Genomic DNA, 21,449 nt, shown 5'->3' with positions numbered 1-21,449 from the left:
GGATGTGAAAGCGCAACCCGGAAGCAGTGTGCCGCCATGACAGAGTCTCGGTAAGTATGAAACGCTAATTTATTTATTGTTTTTTTTTCATTTTTGTTAATTGCCGATTCCGTATTGTGCAGCCGGAATCCCGCGCCCGGGTCGGGCCCGGAAATAGTGCTGAAACCGCGTGAATCCGGACATTTACGGTCCGGGCCCACTCAGCACTAATTGCTGACTGATTTTAACTAAATGGCAGCTGTATTCCAACCAAATGCATACAACTCAATGTATTACTTTGGATGGCAGCCATAGCTAAAGTCGAACCAGTAGGATTACAAAAGTCACTGTAGCTCAGGCCTCATTATTGTCAAAAAACAAACATGATTAGCTATACCAATTCAAGGCCAGGCTACATGCAACATTATTTGCCAAGATGCATGTCAAAACCCTATTTGTTATCCCCTTTCAACATTAATATGTAAATTACCATCCTGGTAAGGGGTCTGCATGTGTGGAGGGCACCCAGGTTCTGAGCTCTGTGTGTGACTGATGCAGGCTATTAGTCAACCCCTTAACCTTGATGCGATCATGGGAACCAATGGGTTATGACAGTTTGACGTCTACTGTTGAACCCTGACACTTATCTCAGTACTCTTTGGAGCTCATCTGTAGTCTGAGCTCCATGGGAGACAGATTTTCACTTTATACTGCAACAGTGGTATTGCAGTATCTATATATATAAGTGCAAACGAACAAGGAAAAAATGAGCCCTGCACCACTTGTATGCTTCTATTACCGTTTGGAAACACACTTGTATGCACATATATCACCAGCAGAGTATATAATCTGGGAGCAACGTGCTGGTCACAAAAGTAAGTGTCCCATTCAATATGTAGCAGAAGAAATTGACCGCAATTACCGTTGTTGTGTCCGAAGTTCTTTATTTCAAAATTTCAGTGCAGGATAAAATCATTAGCGGGAGGAGACCTGCATGCCGGCTCCTCACAGGGGACGACGGCCGTTTCGCCTGTAATTAGGCTTCCACGGGTCCACATGTGAGTGCAGTGTAGCTCTCCTTAAATAGGAGCCAGCATCCATATAACATCACCACACAAACAGAAATATGGAATGTTTTACAAAAACAATTAAAAACAACACAATGTGTATGTGCTGCACACAATATAATACTAAAATCCAAATGGATAAACCAGAGATAACATTTCAGAGGTAAGAGGAACAATTAATGTAATATAAACTGTTATACAGTAAAAAATACAGTGAGAAGTACGGTTATTTTACAATCATATGATGCAAGATGTTTGGTCAAATCCTTATATATAATCTAATATTTTTATAACCCCTATAAATGGGCATTCTTACTGTTACTGCAAAAAAAAAAAAAATCATACAGGCAATACTATTTTCATTCATAAAAAGACTGTCATGTCGTTGCGGTCATTCAGACCCAAGTTGCCCTGCGCTCCATATTTAATTATTAATTTCGCTTCAGCCTGCAATAACAATTTATGGAGATCTCCTCCTTGTGATGGTAATTATATTCTTACTAATCCAGCAAAGCGCAGGACCTCAAGTCGACTTCCATGGGCTTCACGTACATGATCTATCAACCTGGATGGAGAACAATGTCCAGGCTGGCTGTGTGATGTGGCATCGGTGTCCCTTTCAAACGGATTAGGAGATCGGTGACCGAGGTCACTTGGTGCCGATATCAGTCTGTGTGGAAGAAATGGGAAGAATTGGAACGAGGGTTTAATGGGGCCTGGTTACAATGGATGGGTGTTGGGGGTTTTGACGTTTGTTAGCTGAGAATTTTTAGCGGGCCAATCAGTGTCGGTGATGGGACACAGGTTGGCGGCACTAGCGTTTTTGTCTAAATTGCACGTGGTTACAGATGCTACAAAAGATTTTCTGGTGCGGCAAGCCATGGAAGGTTTTAGGAAAGGGCCGAGGGCTCGGGACACAAGAAGACCAATTACTATTCACTTGTTGGCACTTATGGTGCGTTGTTTGGGCGAGGTGTGTTCATCACAGTTCACAGTATGAGCAGGCATTTTTTGCGGTGGCGTTTGTTTTGTCGTTTTTTGGTGCTTTTCGCATTAGTGAATTGATTAATCCTGCAAAGCAGGTGGCAGGAGGCCTTTTAATAGGGGATGTGGGGCTGGGGGACGGTCAAGTTGAATGTACTTTGCACCATTCCAAAACGGATCAGATGGGTCGTGGACATTTGACGGTGTTGTATGGCATTCCAGGACACCACTGGTGTCCGGTTGCACAGGTGGCAGGTTTTAAGGATGCGCGGGGGTTACCCTGGCTCCTTCCTGAGGCATGAGGATGGGTCATCGTTGTTCAAATTTCAATTTGTAGCAATACTGAAGTCTTGTTGGCATGGGTGGGAGCAGTGCCAAGGAATCGAGTGAGGGCGATCGATTCAGTTTGGAGGTTAATAGGGGATGTTTAATGGCTGTGCGGCATGTGGTTTTTTTCTGTTCTTAATGGTGTTTATAAGCTTATAGGTGTGTGTCTTGTTTGTGCACTCGGGCACTCCTACGTGTACTGGGGGGCGTTGCGGGCGGACGTGCATACGGACGGTCGACAACTCGGAATGGCAAGAGAGGAGGCGCGAGTAAAATGGATTGGGATTCGTGGTTTGATGTGGGGGAGAGTATGCGCGGAGGTGGCATATTATGCTAGGGTTGACCAGGATCCCAATGTTTTAATTTACATGCGGGAGGAAATGATTTGGGAGTGCGGGCAGCCAGAGATTTGAAGCGGAAAATTAAGTTGGACCTTTGGCTAGTGTGGTGAGAGTTTCCGGGTACCGTTATCGTCTGGTCAGATATAGTGGCCCGGATGAGTTGGCGTTTTGCCAGGTCAGTCTAGCAGATTAACAGGGCACGTAGCAAGTTGAACATTGCGAGTGGCCAGTTTGTGGCGTGGAATGGAGGCTTTTTCGTGCGGCACAGGGACTTAGAGGAGTCGTCGGATCAATATTTGCGGCAGGATGGAGTTCATCTCACTGATATTGGTTTGGATCTGTGGATGCTCGGTTTGCGGGAAGGTTTGGAGCACGCAGTGGGGGTGTGGAGGGCCCGGGCCATGTAAGGGGTCACGTGGCCGGTCGGTGGCGGGGGGATAGGTCCGTTGTCAGAGGCTGGGAGTACCGATACTCGGTTGGTGGTACGAAGTCACTCAGGGGTAGTGGCTTCGTAAGAAATTGGGAACTTGTGGGCGTAGGTCCTGCAGGTTCGGGGGAGGGGTATTTAACGATGGAACGTTAATACCTCTCACACCTCGGGTCGGTTTTGGTCACGGCCGAGGTGGTCCCTTGGGCTGGTTATAGGATACGGCCAGGGGATAGGAAGAATTGGTTGCTTCTGGGACGGACCTATCGGTGTTTGGTTTGTGGTGTTTGGAATGTATATATATATATATATATCAGTTATGGTTTTAATTAAAGGGGTGGCATGTTGAGCCGCGGGAAAGATATATATATATACTTGTTAAAAAAAGCTGTGGTCATTCGTCCAATGGAAGTTGTCTTGTCATTATTTATAGATATAGTAATTAAGTGGGTATAATTTATCAAGACAGAAGTATCCCTCATAGAGATGTCAAGAGGGCAAGAGAGCCCTATAAGGGCGAATAAGCCCATGACAATCTGGAGGGGGCTAGGGTCTGAAGGGGTTAATGTTTGGAATGCAGAAGTGTGCATTCTATGGGGTTATGGGATTGGTGGAAAGGGGGCAGTTGTGATTAGGGGGATAGGGTAAGAGGCTGGCTGATCAGGGGGGTATATAGGTGGGGTGAGGCAGTGGTTACCTCCTCTTGCTGCAGGAAGATCAGCGTGGCCCGCCCACCCACCCGCTTTAATTAATTGTAAAAAAAAAAAAAAAAAAAAAAGAAGAAAAGAAAAATAATAATTTTATATATATATATATATATATATATTTAAAAAAAAAAAAAAAAGGAAAAATAAATAAATGAAAATAAATAAATAAAAAGATAAGAATGGGAAGATTTGTTTGTCACAGCGGGGGGATAGGTCCGTTGTCAGAGGCTGGGAGTACCGATACTCGGTTGGTGGTACAAAGTCACTCAGGGGTAGTGGCTTCGTAAGAAATTGGGAACTTGTGGGCGTAGGTCCTGCAGGTTCGGGGGAGGGGTATTTAACGATGGAACGTTAATACCTCTCCCACCTCGGGTCGGTTTTGGTCATGGCCGAGGTGGTCCCTTGGGCTGGTTTTAGGATTCGGCCAGGGAATAGGAAGAATTGGTTGCTTCTGGGACGGACCTATCGGTGTTTGGTTTGTGGTGTTTGGAATGTATATATATATATATATCAGTTATGGTTTTAATTAAAGGGGCGGCATGTTGAGCCGCGGGAAAGATATATATATATACTTGTTAAATAAAGCTGTGGCCATTCGTCCAATGGAAGTTGTCTTGTCATTATTTATAGATATAGTAATTAAGTGGGTATAATTTATGAAGACAGAAGTACCCTTCATAGAGATGTCATGTGTATATGAAATTGGTATTAACTCATTACCATTATCCGTCAGACATGTACAGCACAAGTCGGTAGCGGGTGTATGGAGAGTGCTCATGGTGAGCTTGCCCCATACCCGGCAGATGATGGCTATGAGTTACAGCCAAGTCCTGCCTCTAACAATTGAGGGTGGAGCAAAATGCTGCCTACGATTGTTAACCTGTTAAATGCTGCTGTCAAAATCTGATTGCAGCATTAACAGCACATAGACACAGTGGTGCATCATTCCACACGCCCATCGACGTGTCCCTGTGGAAAGGCTTCAAAGGAGGCAGTGATTCTTACTATACAGCTCTGACAAAAATTAAGAGACCACTTCCAAATTGTCAGTTTTTCTGATTTTTCTCTTTATAGGTATATTTTTGACTAACATGTAAATTGTTCTTTTATTCTATAAACTACTGACAACATGTCTCCGAATTTCCAAGCAAAAAATTTTGTATTTATTTTCTGAAAATGTGAAATGGTCAAAATAACAAAAAAATGCATTGCTTTCAGACCTCAAATAATGCAAAGAAAACAAGTTCATAATCATTTAGAAACAACAATACTAATGTTTTAACTCAGGAAGAGATCAGAAATCAATATTTTGTGGAATAACCATGATTTTTTAATCACAGCTTTCATGTGTCTTGGCATGCTTTCTACCAGTCTTTCACACTGCTTTTGGGTGACCTTATGCCACTCCTGGTGCAAAAATGTAAGCAGTTCTTCTTTGTTTGATGGCTTGTGACTATTCATCTTCCTCTTGATTTCATTTCAGAGGTTTTCAATGGGGTTGAAGTCTGGAGATTGGGCTGGCCATGACAGGGTTTTGATGTGGTGGTCCTTCATCCACACATTGCTTGACCTAGCTGTTTGGCATGGCGCATTGTCCTGCTGGAAAAAACAGTCCTCAGAGTTGGGGAACATTGCCTGAGCAGAAGCAAGCACCTGTTTTTCCGGGATAACCTTGTATACGGCTTGATTCATACATCCTTCGCAAAGTTTAAGCTGCCCAATTCCAGCCTTGCTGAAGCATTCCCAGATCTTCACTGATCCTCCACCACATTTCACAGTGGGTGCAAAACACTGTGGCTTGTACGCATATCCAGGTCTCCGTTTAACCATTAGATGACCAGGTGTTGGGCAAAGCTGAAAATTAGGTAAAGAAAATTCAACAAACATTTTTGCGAAGGACGTATGAATCAAGCTGCATACAAGGTTATCTTGAAACAGTTACTTCCTTCTGGTCAGGCAATGTTCCCCAACTCTGAGGACTGTTTTTTCCAGCAGGACAATGCGCCATGCCACACAGCTAGGTCAATGTGTGGCTGAAGGACCACCACATCAAAACCCTGTCATGGCCAGCCCAATCTTCAGATCTCAATGCCATTGAAAACCTCTGGAATGTAATCAAGCGGAAGATGGATAGTCACAAGTCACCAAACAAAGAAAAACTGCTTACATTTTTGCGCGAGGAGTGGCATAAGGTCACCCAAAAGTAATGTGAAAGACTGGTGGAAAGTATGCCAAGAAAGCTGTGATTAAAAATCATGGTTATTCCACAAAATATTGACTTCTGAACTCTTCCTGAGTCAAAACATTTTTAGTATTGTTGTTTCTAAATGATTATGAACTTGTTTTCATTGCATTATTTGAGGTCTGAAAGCAATGCATTTTTTGTTATTTTGACCATTTCTCATTTTCAGAAAATAAATAGAAATTTGTTTGCTTGGAAATTTGGAGACATGTTGTAAATTGTTCTTTTATTCTATAAACTACTGACATTTTACTCAAATGTATACCTATAAAGAGAAAAATCATAAAAACTGAAAATTTGGAAGTGGTCTCTTAATTTTTGCCAGAGCTGTATATAGCAATGCTATGGCATTGCTGTATATAGCACATGCGAACACACGATTTCAAATTATAGTCCCCTAAGAGGGATCTACAGTTACATTTAAAAAAAAAAAGGTATATGAAAAGGAAATCATCAAGCTCTAATCACCTACTTTCCCTTCCCCCGTTAACAAAACAAAAATGAAAATTAAAAATTAGAAAAATAAAATAATTATATATATATATATATATATATATATATATATATTATAATAGATTTGGTATCGCCATGTTCGGAAAAGTCCGATGAACATGTAAAAAAATTCTAGAACACAAAGATTCTATTGTTTTTTTAGGGTCGCTGCAATACCACAAAAAACATTGCTTCAGGTGATCAAAATGTCAGATCTATCCCAAAATGGTATGAATAAAAACTGTGTCTCACAAAAAATAAACCCTCACACAAACAAAAAATGTTACTGGTCTCGGAAAATGACTTTTTTTTCCTCAGCTTCCCAAAGCCATAATGGGTCTCCAGCAGCTTCTTCCTGCCCACTGACAGTGACTGAAAAGTCAATGCCTATATGCTGTCAGTCACTGTCAGCGGGTGGGGAGAAGCCGCCGGCGACCCGCCTGTATGTTTAGACAATAGGGCGGCTCGATTCCAGGCAGCTATTCAAAGTATGTTTTTCTCTGAAACGACGCAGTGTTTAAGAGTTAAACATACATGGCTGTGATCATATAGCCAGTGGCTGATCCATGCTGCGCAAGCTTTGGGCAGCATTTTTCAGCTGACAGGTTTCCTTTTTTTAAAAAAAAAAAAAAAGGGGGGGAGGGGAGAATGGATTTAAGGAAATTTTAGTTCGCCGGGCAAAACACAAGACCTCACTTTGACCCATCAAAAAAAAATATGCTATGGGTCACAGAAAATGCTAAGAAAATAAATTGCCAATATTGAATTTTTGTTGTAGTTACTGCATGTTTACTCAGTATTACATCCCACTCGTAATTACCTGTAGTTTATCCTCTTTTTGTTGCTATTTTTATATTTAGTGTAGGGACCTACAAGCATGAGGTCCCGTGACAAGGGTTGTAGGCTTACGTTTTATGCACATAAATACCAACAAAAACCTCATATTTTTTTGTTTGTACAGGATACAGCCAGGTCCCTTTCTGTTGGGCCTTGCATTGTAGAGTGTCTGTCCGTTCGTGATACACAGGTGGGGTGTGGCTTGCCAGCCCGCCTGATCTAATAGTATGGGCATCACCTAATAGGCTGCGGGTTTGTGACTGTGTTATCTGCATGTGTGTACAGCGCTCTATGCAAGCCACTAGTGTGCAGTTTTATCGTCTAGCATTCTCCCCCCTCCATTTCATGAAGGTGTGTGTGTGATTTGCTTCTCCTGCACCTGTGATGCTTCCACTTTAGTGGGGGTTTAGCTGTATCCTGGTAGAGCACTAGTTTTTGGCCTGGGCGATGTACACACTACAGCCCAACTTGCTGTGAGTAATAGTAACTTTTGGAGGATATTATCCTCTTTTTGTTACTATTTTTATATTTACAGAAAAAAAAGGGGCGGCACCTCTCCCCGCATCAGTTGATTACCGAGCATGACAGGACCTCCGAAAAAAGGAACATCATTACGACATACCCCGCCACCGTAACTGCCCAGTGGAGAGGAGCGAAAAAGGAAGTAAACTATCAACACCTAAGTGCAGGGAGGGAATGTAAGGGTGCCGTCATGGGTTCAGAAAAAACACATTACCGGTAAGTAATTACTTATTTTTTCCAGTACCCATGACGGCACCACGAGAGAATTACATAGAGGAAGACTTAGGGAGGGACAACAGTCTGCAGAACGCGTCTCCCAAAGGTGATGTCGGTGAATGGCAAATCAAGGCAATACCTTCAACCAACCTTCCTGTTGGTTCTGGTCCCAAATAGATCTATCTCGGGTACCCCCCACATCTCCGGGGCGTCACATTATCCTGGTGAAAGCGGACTGATTTAAAGATTATTCGCCTTGGTGAAACCGGTTGTGACTGAGAAAATCCGCCATAATGTTCTCCTTCCCTCGGATGTGCACTGCCGATAGGGAGCCTAGGTGAGCCTCTGCCAGAGACATGATTCTGCTTGTGATGGACATAAGATGCCTGGAGCGAGTACCCCCCTGGTGGTTGAGATACGCCACTGTCGCCTGGTTGTCTATCAAGATTTTCACAGGGCGACCCATCAATGATGGGAGGAAACGACCTAACACCTTTTCCACCGCCAGCAATTCCCTTGTATTCAAGGAACTTTGAGCTTCTCCTCCAGACCATCGCCCCTGAATGAACTGAGTGTCCAAATGTGCACCCCAACCGTAGAGGCTGGCATCGGTGGTCACCACACCACTGGCTCTCGTACCAGCCAAGGCACCCCCCTTTCCAAGTTGACAGGATCCAACCACCAATAGAGGGACTGGAGCGTGTGAGGCCGAGAACTATGAGACTGTCCAGATGATCCCCATGAGTGGTCTGATGCTGCAAGACGTTCCACTGCCGGACCCGGGTGTGTGACTGAGCCCATCGGACAGCCGGGATGGCCGAAGTGAGGGAGCCCAGAAGGGACATTGCACCCCTGAGAGACATGCACTTACACCGCAGAGTCCGGTCTATCTGGGACTGGAGGGCTTCCACCTTGGAGTGTGGTAGATGACACATCTGAGTGTTTGAGTCTCAAGTGAGTCCCAGAAACAGCTGAACCTTGGATGGGATTAACCTGGACTTTTCTGTGTTGATCAACCAGCCCAACTCCCACAGGGAGGCTTGCACCTGCCGCAGAAGAGCTGCACAATGGCAGGCTGAGGTGCCCACAATCAAGAAGTCGTCCAGATAAGGAATTAGAAGGACTTCCCTCTGACGCAGATATGCGGATACTTCCAATATTAGCTTTGTAAATATTCTTGGGGCGATGGCCAGACCGAAGGGGAGAGCTTTGTATTGAAAATGGCAGACCCGACTGCCCATGTGTATGGCTACTCTGAGGAAGCATTGGAAGAGAGAGTGGATCGGGACATGATAGTATGCATCGCTTAAGTCTATGACTGCCATGTGACATTGGGGATACAGATATTTCACAATGGACCTCACGGACTCCATCTTGAAGCTGTCGATGTGAAGGAACTGGTTGAGGGTTTTCAGGTTTATGATGGTGCGATAGGACCCGTCGGGCTTTCTCACCAGAAAGAGGGTGGAGTGGAATCCGTCCCCTTGTTCTTGTGTGGGAACTTGCATCAGAACCTCCTTGAAGAGGAGGTGTTGGATCTCTGCTTCCAAAGCCAGCTGTTCCGCAGGAGAACGACGTAGAGGGGTAACCAGGAGTCGTTGAGGAGGAGGGTGATGGAAGGGGAGCCGGAGGCCCAGGATCCATGAACTGGATGAAATCCTTTCCCAAGCCGGAAGGAACTGAGAGAGTCTCCCTCCGACCTGGAAAAGCGAGTCACTTGGATGACTTATGCTGATCTTTTGAGGGCCCCTTGAACATGAACCCCTTTCCCGGTTTCTTTCTATCGGACCAGGTATTCCGATCCCTTGGCTGGGTATTCCGGCGAACTGGCTTCTTCCGAAAGGACCGCCTTGATGACGGAAAGGGAAAGCCACTTTTCTTGTCGCTAACCTTCTCCAGGATGTCATCCAGGACCGGCCCAAACAGATACTCCCCCTCACAAGGGATATTGCAAAGTTTAGACTTAGGGCGGCTTTGCACACTACGACATCGCAGGTGCGATGTCGGTGGGGTCAAATTGAAAGTGACGCACATCCGGCATCGCATGCGATATCGTAGTGTGTAAAGCCTGGATGATACGATTAACGAACGCAAAATCGTCGTAATCGTATCATCGCTGCAGCCTCCGACATTTCCATAATGCCGGTGCAGCGACAGGTGCGATGTTGTTCCTCGCTCCTGCGGCAGCACACATCGCTGTGTGTGAAGCCGCAGGAGCGAGGAACATCTCCTACCGGCGTCACTGCGGCTTCCGTAGGATATGCGGAAGGAAGGAGCTGGGCAGGATGTTTACATCCTGCTCATCTCCGCCCCTCCGCTCCTATTGGCCGCCTGCCGTGTGACGTCGCTGTGACGCCGCACGACCCGCCCCCTTAGGAAGGAGGCGAGTCGCCGGCCAGAGCGACGGTCGCAGGGCAGGTGAGCGCGTGTGAAGCTGGCGTAGCGATAGTTTTCGCTACGCCAGCTATCACACGATATCGTACCTGCGACGGGGGCGGGCACTATCGCGTGCGACATCGCAGCATCGGCCTGCGATGTCGCAACGTGCAAAGCCCGCCTTAGTTTGCATATCCCCCAGCCAGCATTTCAACCAAAGAGCTCTTCTAGCCGCATTGGAGAGGGACGCCGACTTAGTGGAGCTCGCCGAGGCGTCCGCAAGGAAGGCCGCCGCTCCTCGCAATTTGGAGAGGGAGAAAGCAATCTCTTCCTTAGGTGTCCTTAATCTAAGCTGGTCTTCCAGTTCATCTATTCATATAGTCAGGGATCTAGCCGTACATGTAGCAGCAATGGCGGGTCTCAGTCCTCCAGCAAAAGCTTCCCAGGTATTCTTCAGGAAATGATCCGCCTTTTTATCCAACGGGTCTTTCAATGAACCCATGTCCTCAAATGGTAAGGCAAATTTTCTAGACACCTTGGCGACCGCAACATCCAATTTTGGAGCCTTATCCCAGGTGGAGCAGGAGGCCTCCTCAAACGGATATTTCCTCTTAAAGGCGCCTGGAAGGGAACGCTTATCAGGCTTCTTCCATTCCCTGGTAACTAAATCTTGTACTCTATTCACCACTGGGAAGGAGCGCCATTTTTTCTGCTCCATGCCCCCGAACATCCGATCCTGAATAGATTTTTCAGGTTTCTCATCTGGGATGCCCATAGTGGTTCGTACCGCCTTTACCAATTTCTTCATATTTTCGATCGGGAAGCACTGTTGACCTCCTGAGTCGCTATCTGAACAGGAGCGGGAAGTAGAGCCAGGGGAATCACATTCCCCATCAGAGTCCTCGTGGGTAAGCAAAGGGGGTTTAGAAGCCCCAGCGCTCTGCGCCCCAGACAGGGATTTGAGGGAATCCCTGACCTCTTCCCGTATGATGGAACGGAGATCGGAGGTAAATCCCAGCTGTTCCTCTGACAGTCTGCTGAATGCAGCCCCTGCACAGCCTCTTAGTCCAGGAACCGGCTAATTCCTTACTGCACAAGGCATGTTCATTATGCCTAGACTTGGATTGACATTTCTTAGGTCTATCAGGATCCTAGGAAAAACACAGAGAAGACAACTGTCGTTTAGAAGCGGGAATCACAAGCCATCACTCACCCACAGATGCTATACTGGGTCAGCAGGGACATCATCTGACTTCTCTCCTTTAGAGGGTCTTTTTCTGTCAAGGGTGCCAGGGTCCTTCCGCTTGCAGGACCGATCCTCAGTCATCCCACACTTGGCTCCAGAGCCGGTGATCTCTCTGCTACCGCTTCTGGGAGGCAGTATATGGATCAGAGGGAGGCTTTGGAGAGGAGGGAGGCAAAGGAGACACAGCCGACCGCTTGTCAGCCATGGTACTGAGCATCGACACCATTGAGGAAGATTGCCGCTCTTTAAAAAAAAAAAACAAAAAACTGGCAACCCCTCCCTTCTATTTCCGGGAGATGACGTCCCACTTCGCGTCCAACACACTGCATATGCGCACTGCCTGGACACCCCCGCCTGCCACACACAACATGGCGCTCTGATACCCGGAAGCGCCAGTGCCTGCAGCCGTGAGGATGCCACCGCAGGGAAGCGCAGCAGCAGCCACCTCCATCCTGACCCCTGGCGCTACATGGTAAGGAGTGAGTGTGAGAGACGACGGACCCCCGCGCAGACAGAACCCCCGTGGGCTTGCTGCGGCGGGAGAGCACTGCGGCCGACTGGCCCTTACCTGGTCCTCGCAGGCTCCACACCATGTCCCCACGCCTGGAATCCGTCCTGGCGTCACTGGAGTATGGTGTGCCGCACGCAGGCCTGACCCCCGTGGGTTCATTGCGGCAGCTCCACAGCACCTCGGCCGATCACAGCAGGACACGTGCCGCTGCTAGAGACGGCCGGGCGCTGGACTTCAATCTTCGGTCCATCAAGACCATCCTGGATCTAGTGAATCCCTGTTCAAGGACAGGAAACCAACTGATGCGAGGAGAGGTGCCGCCCCTTTTTATTCTGGAAGTTTCTTGTCCTTGAAGGGTGGATCCCCTCTCTTGTGGTGCCATCATGGGTGCTGGAAAAATAAAATCTTTAGAAATCCTATGCTAATGAGCAAGGGCACTAGTCCCCTGGAAGTTAGTTCCCATGGCTTATCTGCTCCATTAGCATGTTAGTTCGACCCTGAATGTCCAGTGTCACAGCATGATCTCACTCACCTCTCTGCCGCTGCATGCGCATGAGCCCGGAGTTCCAGTCATGCGCACTATGAAGCCAGGTGTACGTGTCCTGGCTTCAAACTGAAGTAATGCGCATGACCCAAACTCCAGGGTCCAGTGACAATGGCAACAGAGGTGAGTGAAATCATCCTCTGACACTGCACATTCATTAGCATTATGCTTATGGGTGCATATTGCACCTGACAGGTTCTCTTTAAATTTAAGAGATGCAGTATATGAAAGGACTGCACAATTCACTTTTGGTAAAGTATTAATATTTATGAAAAGATATTTACACTTATGGCTTTGCATGCAAGCTAGGATGTCATTTGGAAGACATGCTATAAACTTACTCTCTACGAGTATGGACAAAGGGGAGATCTTCCCTTATAACCAGGCAAATGTTAAAAGGGAACATCATTTTGTTACCTGATCTGAGATCAGCATAATGTAGGGGCAGCGATCCTGATTCCAGTGGTTTAGGACTTACTGGACTGCTGAGTAGTTTGGATAACATTGATCAGCAGTATAGCATTAGATTACTATTTGGCATGCTGCCTTGTATTCCAGTATATTTATGAGCTCTGTACAACTGCAGCAGAGAAAACAGATTTTAATCAAAATAAACAGCTCAGTAAGTGACATGTTAGTATTTGGGTCTCTATTATGCTGCTCTCAGATGAGGTAGCAAACACCCACTGACAGATTCCCTTTAAGTGAACAATGACAGTTCATCACCTGTTATGCTTGCTGAGTATCAGTGGAGTCTGTCCTTATACACCTATCACCAGTGGTGAAACAGCAGGTTACAGGCTCAATGCAGAGTCTTTACAGATCCAGAGAAGGACCTGTAGACTTGAGCCTGCTGAGCTCTGCTTGCACAGCCCATGCTGGAGCTACAGACTTCTGAGTAGTATCATGCATGCCATGTGTGGGGGTTGGGTCTCAGGAACCAAGCCTCCCTCAGTCATTAAAACTATAGCTACAATCTCACTGGCTAAAGTAGCATGTCATGAGTAACATTACACACTGCTAATTCAAATAAAGACATTGTATTTCTAAGTCTCTTGCAAGTGTAAAGGGTGCAAAGTTTATTTTTTTTGGTATTTTACAAAATTTGATCCCCTGGTTGCTTCAGATGTAAGCTTTTAGAGTCTGAAATGGAGATCTCCAAGCTCCTGTATGAAGATTTCCCATTCCTCCCACCATGTTTAGATCTCTAGTCATTCGCTAGGTTTTATTACCCACAGATTGCTATAGGAGCACCATTTTAGGGAGTCAAGTCACAATGAGTGCAAGTTAAAACCAGATCTTACATTTGAGCAACTAATGTTTGTACACGACAGACAAGTCAATGCAGCATTTTATTAATACAAAAGTAGACAATATAAAGTTAGTGTACATAGTGTAACATTGATACCATATTTGTGAAGATACAAAAAACATCCAAGAGTAAGACAAAAGTCCAATGTTAGAGACAACTCCTTTCACATTTGACAATCTGAGGACCAGTAACTGGCATAGACCAAGGTGGAAGATGCAAACTAAGGCAAGTAATTTAGTGGTATTTGCCCATTAGGCACTTCATTTTTAGTCCTCTTTAACTGAATCTCCCCCATCTTCTTGCTCCCCATGTTGGCTACTTGCCAGTTTGGGATAAAATGGACCTACCAGCCAATTTAGTGGAGTGTTGTTTATGAAGTAGTCCATAACATCATCCATGCCATCCTTTATTTTAGTGAACATGTCCTTAGTGGCGGTTAAGAGGCTGTCCGATATTTCTCTGAAGGAAGAAGCAGAGTGGAAGTTTTGATAGATATCTGCAGCCATGGCACTAATACTCTGAGCCTTGCTCTGAATATTTTGTGGAAGTCCTTGGACACTGGAGACCAGAGACAGACATGTGCTTTGCAGGTGATGAGTGAGACTACGGGCAATAGTCAGTGTGCGGGATTCCATTTGCTGTAATGAGAAGACGACATGTTATATTTCCAGTATACAGATGATGCCTAGCATAAGACTCGAGTGTCATTACCTCTGCACCCTCAGTTTCCCCACCAGCATCTTCTCCAGTTCCTTTCGTCCACTCCACCCACTTGCTGAACATCTTCTCTTGAGCATCATGGATCTTCTGATTTGCACCATTCATGTTTTTTCTTGCATATTCAATCTGAAAAGAAAGTTATTTATGTTCATGGAAGACAGGTGTGATTATATGCACTACATCTGGTTTTACACCAGTATGCATTTTCCCCCTCAGGAAGTACATGTGGGTGTAAAGCCCTATTAGTACTTCATGTCAACAATAAGGGAGCTTTGCCTATGACAGGCTTTTTGTACATGCCTACAGAAAGTAGGAGAGTCCCAATTTGATGCTTTATACCTGGAGATAAGGTTAAAGCATTGTAGGCTTTACAGTCCTTTATTTCTAGAACCCGCTACTCCTGTACATGGTGGTGGCCTCTAAAATTCAAATTAGGGGCTGATCTGCAATACAACCTGTAGAAATGGTGTCTTCTGGTGGCAGGGAAAAGATTTTCTGAACATATGAATGAGTGAATCTAGGCTTGTATTGCAATGCTTCGTCCTAAATACTGCAAGATATCTAATCTGCAATGTATAGCTTTTTGGCTCAATTAAAGTTTGTCACTCCACGAAAGTTAGTGACGATGTTTACAAGTACATGTACTAACCAGGTCAAGTGTGTTCTGGAGCTGAGCAATGGCTTCCTGACTCCTGCATTTGGCATCCTTCATCCTAGTCAGGGCCTGTTGGTAGACACGCTTGCGGGCCTTTGTAGAGAGGGATCCCAAGCGCACATAGTAGCCAGGCTTATCTTGGGACACAAAGCCTTCTGTTTCAGTTGCTTCCTTGGCTATAATAAGAGAACTTTGTTATGCTCATATTTAACAGCTTGGATACACTTTGTGGAGTCAGCAATATAAACCTTGTGGTTTACTACTTGTCAGGACACCCTTAGCTTCTTCAGCAGAGTTGAACTATAATGCAGTTGCTTAAAGTAAGCCAGGTGAGCTAGTATTTTGGCTACGCCAGCAAATGCGGCTTATTCTGTGCATACAAGTTAAGCAGTTTGGCTTACCAAGTTCTTCATCTGTTGGTGGCAGGAATTGTTCCAGAAGACATTCAGACCTAGTTAGTGCAGAGTCCACACGGTCGCTCATGATCTTCACTACACAGCTTCCAAGAACAGTATTAATGCCGCCATTTACAACAGCCTTAGTCATCTCCACACTGTCCTGCACAGCTCCCTTGGTTTTATCCACTACTCCTGTGATACTATGGATAACAGCATCTCTGGCACCAACAACTGCTTCTGAGGCAATAGCCACAACCTAAAAATATACAAGATGGGACCTCTGTAATCTGACAGTAGGTGAAGGGAAATTTAAGGCTCTGCATGATTTTATCTGCTTACCTTTTCAGGAGGCTGATACAGAATAGGCAACCTTTCCTCAATCTTGTCCAGTCCAATACAGCCAATGTTGTTTGCCAGAGCAACTGAGGAAATTAGATTTAATACAACAGTCATTGTATATAAAAGCTAGCAAAGCTCTTGTGGGAAATACTAGGTATATGGTGATATTTGGCCTACTTGCCACACTAGGAGAAAATTACTGACATGTCTAGAATGGCACACCTCTATGCACTAATGCCACCTAGTTATACACATCTCCTGATATTACTACAAAATACCTGGGATTGTATTGTCCCATGTCATCCCTCTGAAACTCAACCACAACTCCCATGATTGCTGTTTTGGCAGGGGGGTGGTGGTCTATATTGCAACCATCCTTACTATATTGCCAATCATGTTTACCTGCATCTTAAACATTAATAAATCCATATGGTATAGATTTTAGTCCCAAATACTGTATATACATTAGGGGTTTACCCAATCCCACCAAGTAAAAAACCACCATCAAGACGCTAAACCTACTTTGAGGCTCAAGTTTCTGCAGGATTGGCATGGCGCTGGTGATGGCCACCGAAGTGATGCTCTTCACACTTTTCTCTGCGATGTCACATACAGATTTCAGGTAGTGATGGTTGTCTTTAGTGGTCACATAGGTGGAGGACACCATGTCATATGTAGAGCTCACAAATGGGAGGTTTATCAGCCTTACCACCACATTCTAGGGATGGAACATGGGAGAATAAAAGAAAAACACAAACAGACTGGTCATGTAAAACAAACATTTACTAGCAATTGTACTTTGAGAAATTCAGAATTGCTCATTTTCAACCTTTGCCACAACACAAAATGGTTCATGGCAGAAAAGAATATAAAAAAAATGTTCCTGTGCTGAGAGCCTTACAAATGTATGCCTGCCATGTACTGTGTAAGACCCTGTGCGCACTAGAAAATGGACCTTCATCCTCTGAAAGATTACTGCACCTGTGGTAAAAACTGCAGCAAGCCGCACCCGAAAACCGCATGTGGTTTTACCCGGAATGTCCCTGCGTTATTTTGATAGCACGGGGAGATGCTCACCTGACCCTGCTCTGTCCGTGGTGCTGAAGTCTCCAGCGATGCTTGTCCCATGTGGCTGTCTTTGGCGCTCTGCTACTTATGACCCGACCCAGCTGAGCATAACTGTATAGACATGAGCCAGTCTGGAAGCAGGAGACCAGCATCCAGAGGCAGCCTCGCTTGAGAAGGCGAGTACAAGATCAGCAGTGACTTCAGTCAGCTGATGTGCAGTGACAGCTGGAGTCCTGCACCTGTCAGCGCAAAGCGCATGAGTGAAGCGACAGCTGATCTCATGCGGCTCACTTCACTTGCAGCCTGACCCTCACAGTGAGCAGTCACGGTCTATGGCGCTCTGTGAGTGTCAGGTGTAGCAGAGCTGGAGGAGTCATGGGACCTTGTGTGGATTACGTTGGACCCGGAGGGCTGTTATTGGTGGGGTTAATAAAGAGGTCAAAGAGGGGGCTTTATTGTCTTTTCACATAAAGCATTTTTTCATGCACAGCGTTGACCTCACCAGCACCATGCTAGTACCCACCCATAATCTTGTGCCTGCACATTTAGCTCACTGGCATGAGCAGCTATGTTTTCTGCTCTGGCCGCAATATGGCAAAGCAAGCTGCACGAGCAGATCTAACTGCACAGGCACGAGATATGAAAATGTGACGAGGAGGAAGACTGAGGGAGTCATCCCATCAAAGAAGGACGACAATCAGCAGCAAGTGGGGGATAAAGAAACAGAAAATGAGCCCGCCCATCTGGGCTACCAAGGTAATTAGTATACCTAACAGCCAAGTTTTATAAAGTTATTTTTGGGGGTCTAGAAGGGGAGGGGGGAGGGGGAGGGGGGGAGGGGGAGGGGGGAGGGGGGAGTCAGGGCCAAGGTGCACCTTCATAGAATGCAGCCCAGGAGCTGCAGAAGGTGATTCTTTTAGTTTAAAGGGAACCTGTAAACACTTTTTGGCATATAAGCTACGGCCACCACCACCAGGCGCTTATATACAGCATGTTAGAATGCTGTATATAAGAGCCCAGGCCACTGTGAAAACAAAAACACTTTATAATACTCAGTCATACGGTGGGCCATATGGGCGTCTCCGTTCCCCGGTGCCACCTCTTTCGGCCATCTTTGTCCCCTGTCTGAAGCCTGTGTGCATGACGCGTCTACATCATAGACACTCACCGATCCTGTGCAGGCGCACTAAAGTACTTTGATCTGCCCAGGACCTGAATGCCGGCGAGTGTGGATGACGGACGCATCATGGCTAGAGAAGGACAAAGATGGCTGAAAGAGGCAGCCCCGGTACTGGAGAAGCCCGTATGGCTCACCACACGACTGTTAGGAAAGTAGTGTTTTTTTTATGTTGTCACAGCGGCCTGAGCCTTTATATATACAGCATGTTAGAATGCTGTATGCAAGTCCGGTGGTGGTGGCCGCAGCTTATACACCAAAAAAGTGGTGACAGGTTCCCTTTAATAAAGCTCCTACTATTACAATAGGTGGCCTGGACAGCACTATATGAGTGTACACCACATGGATAAGTATTGTAGTTTACAAGGACATTCAGGGATGGCTGCAACCTGCACAAGTGTAAGGAGTGCACAATGTAACTGTACAGTCTTCACTTATGCAGTAAGAAAAACCCATGGACACTGGCTTTGTAAAATAGGGTCTCCATCCCAGTGGGATGTACTTCTAGTGCTGGGCAGTCCACCTGATCTGGTAGTATGGGCACCAACAATAGGCTGTAAGCCAGACACTGCACCCGTGTGTGGCAGGCCCAATTCTAATACCCAGCAGCAATGCCCTCCAAGATCTGCTAGGTTGTGAGGGGCCTGTCATCTGTATGTTGCACCAGAGTTGACTATGCCCTTTATCATGGGGGTCTGCAGCACCCTACAGTGGTTTAGCTTACTGATCTGTATTTACAGTTACAGCTGCCTTTTCCCTCTGCTAGTTTTGAGATATGGTCAGTGAGTTTCCATTAGCTGCATAGATGTATAATGGACAATTTATATACACACACTTCTGTAGAGCCCATTACATCTCCAAAACCAGCCATAAAGTCAGTCACTGAAAGCAAACCGCACTGAAAGCTACATATCTGCAACATCCCCTGCCAGAAGTGGCCACTCCAACAGATCCTGTGCACCCGGGACAAGCACCAGCAGATGGCAGATACCAGAGAGCCAGTGCCTCGCACAGTGCATATACCAGGGAGACTGAGGAGCCACCTACTGCTGCACTAATAGTGAGGGGCTCAGACCCCACAGTAAGGGGCAGAGTATAAGCTCCACTACATCTGCCCCCTCCATGCCCAATATATACCAGGGTGGAAACATTACCTGCTGCTGCTGCTGTTCCACTGTCTCAGCCATGTTGCTAGGAAAATACCTACAAAAAGTAAAGCACACGGTCATCGCCGAGAAAGAGCAAACACCACCAGAGATCTCTCCTCTAATCCCAGCACGGGCTGAAGCCGCCACCCACCTGCTCACTACAGCCACTGCCTGCCAGAGAGGAATGAGTCAATGAGCGCTCCTCGGGCGTCTGCGCTCTTATAGGCGGATAACCACGCCCACCTGACTATGCGCGGTCTCCGGAGGCTCCCTGCAGTCAGCTGACTGGTGACGTCACAGTCTGCTCTCCTGACTGAGGGCGGCTGTGCGCGGCGTGCAGGGGTCACGGTGTGACTGACAGTTGTGTGGTGAGGCCGGTAACGGGGGCGTGTTATGTGCTGGAGGAGCCTGTACACACGGCAGTTATTGTGGGGATAGTGGGAGTGGGGTCTGGTGTAATGTATGTATCACTTCTCCCTGCACACAGGGCATTAGAGCCCATACACACGGCAGTTATTGTGGGGATAATGGGAGTGGGGTCTGGTGTAATGTATGTATCACTTCTTCCTGCACACAGGGCATTAGAGCCCATACACAGGGCAGTTATTGTGGGGATAATGGGAGGGGGGTCTGGTGTAATGTATGTATCACTTCTCCCTGCACACAGGGCATTAGAGCCCCATACACAGGGCAGTTATTGTTCCCACAGTGGGGATAATGGGAGTGGGGTCTGGTGTAATATATGTATCACTTCTCCCTGCACACAGGGCATTAGAGCCCCATACACATGGCAGTTATTGTTCCCACAGTGGGGATAATGGGAGTGGGGTCTGGTGTAATGTATGTATCACTTCTCCCTGCACACAGGGCATTAGAGCCCCATACACAGGGCAGTTATTGTGGGGAGAATGGGAGTGGGGTCTGGTGTAATGTATGTGTCACTTCTCCCTGCACACAGGGCATTAGAGCCCATACACAGGGCAGTTATTGTTATTGTGGGGAGAATGGGAGTGGGGTCTGGTGTAATGTATGTATCACTTCTCCCTGCACACAGGGCATTAGAGCCCCATACACATGGCAGTTATTGTTCCCACAGTGGGGATAGTGGGAGTGGGGTCTGGTGTAATGTATGTATCACTTCTCCCTGCACACAGGGCATTAGGGCCCCATACACAGGGCAGTTATTGTTCCCACAGTGGGGATAATGGGAGTGGGGTCTGGTGTAATATATGTATCACTTCTCCCTGCACACAGGGCATTAGAGCCCATACACAGGGCAGTTATTGTGGAGATAATGGGAGTGGAGTCTGGTTGAATGAATGTATCACTTCTCCCTGCACACAGGGCATTAGAGCCCCATACACATGGCAGTTATTGTTCCCACAGTGGGGATAGTGGGAGTGGGGTCTGGTGTAATGTATGTATCACTTCTCCCTGCACACAGGGCATTAGGGCCCCATACACAGGGCAGTTATTGTTCCCACAGTGGGGATAATGGGAGTGGGGTCTGGTGTAATATATGTATCACTTCTCCCTGCACACAGGGCATTAGAGCCCATACACAGGGCAGTTATTGTGGAGATAATGGGAGTGGAGTCTGGTTGAATGAATGTATCACTTCTCCCTGCACACAGGGCATTAGAGCCCCATACACATGGCAGTTATTGTTCCCACAGTGGGGAGAATGGGAGTGGGGTCTGGTGTAATATATGTATCACTTCTCCCTGCACACAGGGCATTAGAGCCCATACACAGGGCAGTTATTGTTCCCACAGTGGGGATAATGGGAGTGGGGTCTGGTGTAATATATGTAT

At 46.4% G+C, this 21,449-nt stretch overlaps 1 pseudogene; it reads right to left on the bottom strand.

The window, feature by feature from the left end:
- Positions 1-14,157: 14,157 nt before the first annotated feature.
- Positions 14,158-19,871, bottom strand: LOC142295948 (perilipin-2-like; annotated as a pseudogene).
- Positions 19,872-21,449: the final 1,578 nt, after the last annotated feature.

Source organism: Anomaloglossus baeobatrachus, chromosome 1 (assembly GCF_048569485.1).
Source record: "Anomaloglossus baeobatrachus isolate aAnoBae1 chromosome 1, aAnoBae1.hap1, whole genome shotgun sequence".
In the NCBI taxonomy this organism is placed as follows: Eukaryota; Metazoa; Chordata; class Amphibia; order Anura; family Aromobatidae; genus Anomaloglossus; species Anomaloglossus baeobatrachus.
Note: the sequence above shows the minus strand (reverse complement) of the source record. Positions and strands in the feature narration are given on the sequence as shown.